The sequence below is a fragment of the Scyliorhinus canicula genome, chromosome 4 (genome assembly GCF_902713615.1).
Source record: "Scyliorhinus canicula chromosome 4, sScyCan1.1, whole genome shotgun sequence".
Lineage (NCBI taxonomy): Eukaryota > Metazoa > Chordata > Chondrichthyes > Carcharhiniformes > Scyliorhinidae > Scyliorhinus > Scyliorhinus canicula.
The window spans coordinates 124,929,712-124,938,243 of NC_052149.1; the positions used below are offsets into that span (position 1 = coordinate 124,929,712).

General features: G+C 48.2%; 1 protein-coding gene across 5 annotated transcripts in view; it reads left to right on the forward strand.

Annotated features, from left to right (window-relative positions):
• The first annotated feature begins 1,996 nt into the window (after positions 1 to 1,996).
• Positions 1,997 to 8,532, forward strand: part of cep350 (centrosomal protein 350) — a 248,859-nt gene continuing 242,323 nt past the window's right edge. For all 5 annotated transcript variants that reach the window (XM_038795159.1, XM_038795161.1, XM_038795162.1 and 2 more), the window contains exon 1: positions 1,997 to 2,102. The gene's annotated coding sequence lies outside the window, so the exon portion shown is untranslated. The remainder of the gene's footprint in view (positions 2,103 to 8,532) is intronic.

The window sequence follows — 8,532 nt, forward strand, 5'->3', positions numbered from 1 at the left end:
ACCATACGGGGTTTGTTAAGGGTAGGCAGTTGGTGGCCAATGTCAGAAGGCTGTTAAATGTGATCATGATGCCCCCGGAAGGTAGGGAGGTGGAGGTAGTGATCGCAGTGGATGCAGAAAAGGCTTTTGATTGGGTGGAATGGGATTATCTGTGGGAGATGCTGGGATGGTTCGGATTTGGGCTGGGCTTTATTGACTGGGTCAGGTTAATGTATCAGGCTCCTGTGGCAAGTGTACGGATGAATAGGACAACTTCAGACTATTTTAGACTGCATCGGGGGAACGAGACAGGGATGCCCCCTCTCCCCACTGTTGTTTGCGCTGACAAGAGAGAGAGACCGTGGCAATTGCTGTGAGAGCCTCAAGGGGCTGGAGAGGACTGGTCTGGGGGGGGGGGGGGGTGGAGCACAGGGTTTCGCTCTATGCGGATGATCTGCTTCTGTACGTTTCGGACCCAGTAGAGGGGATGGAAGAAATCATGATTCAAGAGGAATTCGGTCGGTTTTCAGGGTATAAGCTAAATATGGAAAAGAGTGAGATGTTTGTGGTTCAGGCAAGGGAACAGGAGGGGCGAATGGGAGAGCTGCCTTTTAGGTCAGTACGGGGAAGTTGTAGGTACCTGGGCATCCAAGTGGCGTGGGAATGGGACCGGCTGTATAAATTGAATCTGGCCTGGCTAGTGAACCAAATGAAGAACGATTTTTGGAGATGGGATGCGCTTCCGTTGTCTCTGGCCGGGAGGGTGCAAATGGTGAAAATGACGGTCCTCCCGAGATTCCTATTTGTATTTCAGTGTCTCCCCATCTTTATTCCGTGGTCCTTTTTTAAGCAGGTCAACAGAGTGATCACGGGCTTCGTCTTGGAGGGCAAGACCCCGCGGGTAAGGAAGGTAATGCTTGAGAGGGGCTGGTTTAGCACACTGGGCTAAATCGCTGGCTTTTAAAGCAGACCAAGGTAGGCCAGCAGCACGGTTCAATTCCCGTACCAGCCTCCCCGAACAGGCGCCGGTAATGTGGCGACTAGGGGCTTTTCACAGTAACTTCATTGAAGCCTACTCGTGACAATAAGCGATTTTCATTTTTGTTTTCGAGAGGGAGAGGGCTCTCCAGGGTGGCTGTCTACCTGGATGATGTACCTATTACAGGATCGACCAAAAAGGAACACCTGGGCAATCTATGAGGTCCTCCGACGGACTGTGCCAAAACACATGGACCAGCTCAAAGGCAGGGAGGCCACCTCAGAGAGAACCACACAGACAAATTGGTCCCTCGCCCCCGCAACTCCCCCCCCCCCCCCCCCCAAAACGTGCCTCCATCCTTGAACCAAGGAACACTCCCCAATGGGGACATGTGCCCTGGCCAGCAGGATGCGGACGACTCAGCATCTGACATGGACATGGAATCCTCAGTACTCCCGGAGGCCAGGGTCAGAGATGGACCACTTGGCCTTTGGTGCCAAAAAGGCACTCACCCGACACATTACACACCCCAGCACCCAGCCCCATAATTGCAAGAAGCACAGCCACGGTGAAAGCAGCAAAGCAGCCCCCTACTGAGGGAGGGGCTGGGGAGGGATGGAACAATCCTTTACCTTTGTTGTCCAATTAAACTTCTTTGGATTTACCTTCTTGGGCCTCCTGAGTTTATATAGACAGAGCCTGGAGGAAGGAGGGTCCAGTGAAGGGAATGAGGGGGTGGAGAGATGGGGTGGCGAAGGACAAAGGGGCAGGAGAGGTGGATGAGGTGTTCGGTGGGAACGGGCGTGGCAGAATTCCGTTGTCAGGGGGCGGGTCCAGGTCTTTAGGGGAGGATTCCTGTGTGTCAGGGGGCGGGTTCCTGTTGTCAGGGGCGGCTCCGGGTCGTTGAGGGGCGGGTTCCTGTTTTCGGGGGCGGAGCGGCTTGGATACGGGCGGTTTCCCGTTGTCAGGGGGCGGGCCTAGGTCGTCAGGGGGCGGCATTTCCTGTTCCTCCTCTCGCGAGAGCCGCTGGCAGCTGAGGCAGTTCGCGCATGCGCGGCAACGAATAATGGCGTCAGAGAGGGGCGAGCGCTGGTAACGGTCACCCGGAGATAGAGCGGCCATGTCCCGGCTCACAGCCCGGCAGGTAGGAGCGATTAAAGACCGCCAACCCGACCTGGGGCCGGGCCCGGAGAGAGGGAGAGGCTAGGGGACTCGGGAATCGACCCAGGCGGGAGGAGGCCAGGCCTGTCTGCCCTGGGGCCGGGCTCCGGGACAAGGAACCCCAGTGACAGCGGCTGGGCGGCGGCGAAGGCGGCGGCAAGTTGGGTTTCCCTCCCCAGGCCATTCCTACCCCCCCCCCCCCCCCCCCCCCAGGCCATTCCTACCCCCTCCCCAGGCCATTCCTACCCCCTCCCCAGGCCATTCCTACCCCTCTTCCTAGGCCATTCCTCCCCAGGCTCTTCACCATCCCCTACTCCTTTCGGGTGCACAGCAAGATCCCATGTAAGGCTGATTTCCCCTCAACCCACAGGGGGCTGCAACTTCCCGCATTCTCCGGGTTACTCTGTTCTGATAGATCCAACGTAGCCCTCCAGACAGAGAGAGGGGAACACTGTTCTCTTCCCCAATCATCAGCACCAAGAGTTTCCCTGTGAACACATTGAGAGGGGATTGTTAGTTTACCATTCACTCATCTCCTCCTCACCTCGTAATTGCTCCCATCTGCCTCGGTGATGCCCATTGAGGGACAGATGTCGGAGAAACCAGCCTGCCCTTCCAAACCGTGCTGGAATTCTTTTCTATCCAGGGCGCACAAAACCAGGGTTCAACATCTCTACTCCTGCTTCTTGAGGCAGAAGAGGCAAGTGAGATGGAATCCCTACAGTGCGGAGGAGACCTTTTGGCACGGACCCTCCAAAAGCAAAAGCCTAGGCCCACTCCCCTGCCCCATCCCTGTAATCCCAACCGGGTGGGGAACCAGAGTACCAGCAGGAAACCCACACAGTCATGAGGAGAGTGTGCAAACTCATCACGGATGACAAATGCTGTTCTTGATGAAGGATGCACAGACCCCAAGGTGAATCTGTTTGGTCAGCTGTCATGTATTTCCCTGCTCCAAATTTCTATGAAGCCCTCAACTCCCAGATTGGAGTTCGATTACACTCAGTGGGGTGGATTTGGCTGCAATCACCAACATTGGATGAACTATGTGCCCATTTATTTTAAATGTTTGCCTGCCAGGTTTCTGCCTACAACTGTTTGTATTATCACCAGGTACCAAATCTGCCCTGCAACAGTGTGGTTGGGCAGTGTTTTAAACTGTAATTTATTTTTAAAATTTGCTTTAAAGATTTTCTTTCACATTTGAAAGGTTTTTACAGATGATTCAGCGTGAATCATCTTCTAAGCAAGATGAATTATATCCAGTTAAATTGGGGTACATTAGTTAATCAATTGGTTAAATGTGTTTTAAAAGCTTTTCAAACATAGTTTGCCGTGCCTTTCTGCACAGAAGAAGCAGCTTAATTTTTAATGTATTCTTGTAGTTTGACACGTTTGTGCAGTTAGCTGAATCACCCAATGGTGCATAATTCACCCTGTGTTCTTGGTCAGTTTTGTTCACAGTCAGATGTGCTGCTTTTAAAATTAGTGTAAAGGATTGCAGAAATTTAAGGGTTTGCCAACTTTTATTGACAATTCTGTGATCTTTTGGGCCAGTTACACTTTAAATGCCACTGTGCTTGAGTGAAAAATCCAGGCCTCTGTGTTTATTCCTTACCGTTGTTTGATTTTCATTACTTTAGCTCAATCTTTCCATACAAATATTCCTGCGCTGAAGGAAAATGAAACACACCTACCCCACTCTCAATCTGTTGCATTGCCCTCAATTTCTACAGTTGCAGGAATCATTTTTTCAATTTGTATTCATTTTTAAAAACAATACGAGCATCATTGGCTTGGCCTACATTTGTTGCTCATCCCTAAATGCCCTTAAGTTGAATTGCTTTCTTGAACTGCTGCAGTCCATATGGTGTAGGTACACCCACAGTGCTGTTAGGGAGGGAGTTGCAGGATTTTAACCCAGTAACAGTGAAGCAACGGCTCATATATTTCCAAGCCAGGATGGTGTGTGACTTGTAGGGGAACTTGCAGGTGTGTCCTTTAATGTGGTAGAGTTCATGGGTTTGGAAGATTCTGTCGAAGCAGCCATGGTGATTTATTGCAGTGGATCTTGTAGATGGCACACATGGCTACCACTACACTGGTGGAGGGAGGGAAGGTTTAAGGTGGTGGATGGGGTGCCAATCAAGCGGGCTGCTTTGTCCTGGATGGTGTGCTGTTCAAGCTATACTCACTCAGGCAAGTGGAGAGTATTCCATCATACTCCTGACTTGTGTCTTGTAGATGGTGGACAGGCTTTGAGAAGTCAGGAGGTGAGTTACTCATAGCAGAGGTCCCAGTCTCTGATCTGCTCTTGTAGCCACAGTATTTATGGATGGTCCAATTCAGTTTCTGGTCACTGGTAATTCCAAGGATGGTGATAATGGAAGATTCAGCAATGATTTTTTAAAATAAATTTAGATTACCCAATTATTTTTTCCAATTAAGGGGCAATTTAGTGTGGCCAATCCACCTACTCTGCACATTTTTGGGTTGAGGGGCGAAACCCACGCAGTCACAGGGAGAATGTGCAAACTCCACACGGGCAGTGACCGATTCAGCAATGATAATGCCATTGAATGTTTAGATGATCATTGCTTGACACTTGTGTGACTTGAATATTTCTTGCCAATTATTATCCCAAGTCTGAATATTATCCAGGTTGTGCTGCATGTGCATACAAATTGCTTCAGTATCTAAGGAGTCGCAAATGGTGCTGAACACTGTACAATCATCAGCAAACATCCCCATTTCTAACCTTATGATGAAGGGAAGATCAGAGATATTGGTGAAAGATCCCAGAATTGTAAAGAAAACAAAATATGTAGAGATTAGAAAGTGTGATTGAAAGAGTTGAATTTTAAGAAGTGTCTAAAAGGAGAAGGAGGGGTTTGTGCGAATGGGTTTGGGGAGGGAATTAGAGTCCCTGGGACTCGTGTGACTAAAGTGACAGTTGTCAGAGACATAGGGAACAAGTACATGAGGCTGCATTCAGGAACAAGGACTTCAGGGAGAGAATTGTATGCTGGAGGAGGTTAGATACAGAAAAACTAGAAGAATCAGATTTTTTAACTTTTAAAAAATAAATTTAGAGTACCCAATTCATTTTTTCCAATTAAGGGCAATTTAGCCTGGCCAATCCACCTACCCCGCACATCTTTGGGTTGTGGGGGCGAAACCCACACAAACACGGGGAGAATGTGCAAACTCCACACGGACAGTGACCCAGAGCTGGGATCGAACCTAGGACATCGGTGCCGTGAGGCAGCAATGCTAACCACTGAGCCACCGTGCTGCCCTCAGATTTTAAACTCATGGCATTAGGAGACTAGTGACAAAGGTGAACTATGATGGGGTGCTAGACAAGCAAGTTTGTACAGTTTTATTTGGTCAAGATTATGGAGAATTTGAGGTGGGCCAGAAGAGCACTGAAATAATGAGGTCTGAAGGTAGGAAAAGTATGAAGAGACTTCTGCAGCAGATGGACAATGCTGGACAGTGGTAGACATGGTGACATTGACAGAGGAATTGGAGTTAATGGTGAGGACACAAGGTTCCTTGTATGGAGGCGATGGATCCAGTCTTCCCAACGTTTTCCTGGAGGACATAGTAGCTTGTTCAAGACTGGTGCCGGGGACAGGAATGTCTGACAACACAGAAGCTGTGTTGGGGTTGACAAATAGTGGAGGAGTAAAGCTGGATGTCATTGAGGTTGATTTGATCTTAGTTTCAGACTAGTGCTGTCCAGCATCGTGGGCCGAAGGGCCTGTACTGTGCTGTACAGTTCTATGTTCTATGTATGTCTGGAAGACAAGCCCATGTGTGCAGAATTATATTGACAAAGAGCAACATAATAATGGCGAGCAGTAGATGAAGGGGGGATCAATGGGAAATTTCCGAGATGGCAGTGTGGATGGAAAGACGAGAATTGTTTCCCTTGATTGTCCTTCATTTTGGAAATTTGGCTGGATTTTATGAGTACCTGCACAAATCTTGGCATCACTCGCTGTCTTCCTGTCTGTACTTTGCAGTTCGAAGCTGCTTTCTTGTCAGATAATTTATTTGTTAATCACCTTGCACATCTTGGGTTCTTTATGCATTTCAAAACATGTTATCATCAGATGGATTTCCACCAAAGCTTAGTTTATGGCTGTCTGGTATTTTTCTCAGCTTTACTGTACCAATATTGCAGTTAATGGTGCCTCCACGCATTCCATCAGTTTCCATTTCGCAGGACGCTGACCTATTTCCCACGCTGTTTCTTCATATTAATGACTTCCTCCACTAATCACCCAGCCTTATTCATCCTCCATTCATCACCCTTCAGAGTGCACACCAAATCCATTCATCTTGCAGTGCAGCGGCTCAATCTCTGAATTTTACTCTCCACCGTGTTAATAGGCTGAATTAAATCATTACATTCAATTTTTGCATTGCCCAGTTTCCATTTTTCTTGCAAATCTAACAAATCGCAGTCACCCATTGCCTTGTCTCCACCTCTCTTTGTCCTTCAGATCTTTTAATTTTTAGCTTCACTATCTGCATTGATTTCAAGAAAGAAGTCAGGAATAAATATTGCTGTTGCCCATCTCTCATGTTTTTGTTGAGATATATATTGTCCGAGAAATGATGCGCTCCTCTTAGCTGCTGTCCATTGCAATCTTTTCTATTTTATTGTTGGCCAGTGGTGCTCTAAATTCCACCCTCTGCACTCCTGCACTCTTTAATGCACAGTGTTACACTACATATCACCGTACTACCTGTATCTTTATATGTTATAGCAAATGCATGCCATCTCCCGCTCTAGCTCACTTTCCCAGGAACTCGAAATGAAAATTTGGTACTGGTGGCTGTGAAGAATTGAGGGTGGACTTTGGAGTGCAGGATGGTATGTGTATGGATTGTGATGCCTCATTGGAACAGAGTGTAATATCTGTTCTGTATGTTGCCAAAATTCCAGGCTACTTTGTACCCAGGTTTAGTCTTTGACACAGTGAAGCTTGAGGCTTTTAAAAAAACCTGGACTTCTGCCATAAAGTGTTTTAAGTTCACAATGTTGTCATGAGTTCCTGGAAGTGCTGAGGATTTATGCCAAGCTTTTTGTTTGGTCCAATTTCTCTTGAGTGACATGCAATGTAAATCAGATCATTGTTTTGTACTGTGGCTAAAATGCTTGATATGCAAAAAGAGGGTTACCAAGGGGTTATTTCCTTCGTGACAGTATTTCATAAACAATTGTCCTCTGCTTTGGAGCCTGTTTCCTTATGATCTGCATGGACTGTGACAGTAAATTACTGGACTAAGCGTTTCTTATTTTTTGGTTAAGCTAAAACTGTTTTACTTGTGTTAGCTTAATCCCAATCAGGCCAGCAGTTTGGATGGTACTGCAAGTCCGATAAGAATGTAGGGAAATGAAGAAGGGTATTCAAGACCTTGAGTGCTCTGTCATTCAGTTAGATTATAACTGATCTGTACGTGACTCCCATTTATCTGCTGGCAATCAGAATCTTTAAAAAAAAAATATTTTATTCCAAACACATTCAAGCATGTCAACATAGCACAAAATAAACAAAGTACATATTTTGTTTCCCACCCCTCCTTTCAATCCTCCCCCTGTAACAAACAATTCCTCAAATATCCCCCCCGCCCCCCAGAGGAGGAGGCGATTGAGTTTATTTGGTGCATTATCTAGCTCCAAATTTCCCACCCCTTCTCGATCCCCAACTTCCCACTTCTGCTTGATCCCTTACACTAGGGCCGACCCGTTCCCTACCAACCACCTATAAATATCCACAAATTCCCTTCCCCACCCCTTCACTCATCCAGGACCGACAACTTCTCCAACAGCTTATAGCGCGGCAGCTGAGGAAACTAAGGCCGTTCCATCCATGCAAAATCCCACACCTGCCAATATCTACACTTGCCCCCCTATAGCAATTCAAACCTCTCTCGCACTTCTCCAACACTGCCATGTACCCTCAACAAACAGGTCTCTAGCACACTCTCTCTCTTTCGCTCTCTTGCCCTCTCTCTCCCCCCACTCTCTCTCTTCCCCCTCTCTCTCTCTTCCCCCTCTCTCTCTCTTCCCCCTCTCTCTCTCTTCCCCCCTCTCTCTCTTCCCCCCCTCTCTCTCTTCCCCCCCTCTCTCTCTTCCCCCCTCTCTCTCTTCCCCCCCGCTCTCTCTTCCCCCCCTCTCTCTCTTCCCCCCTCTCTCTCTTCCCCCCCTCTCTCTCTTCCCCCCCTCTCTCTCTTCCCCCCCTCTCTCTCTTCCCCCCCTCTCTCTCTTCCCCCCCTCTCTCTCTTCCCCCCCCTCTCTCTCTTTCCCCCTCTCTCTCTTCCCCCCTCTCTCTCTCTTCCCCCCTCTCTCTCTTCCCCCCCTCCTCTCTCTCCCCCCTCTCTCTTCCCCCCTCTCT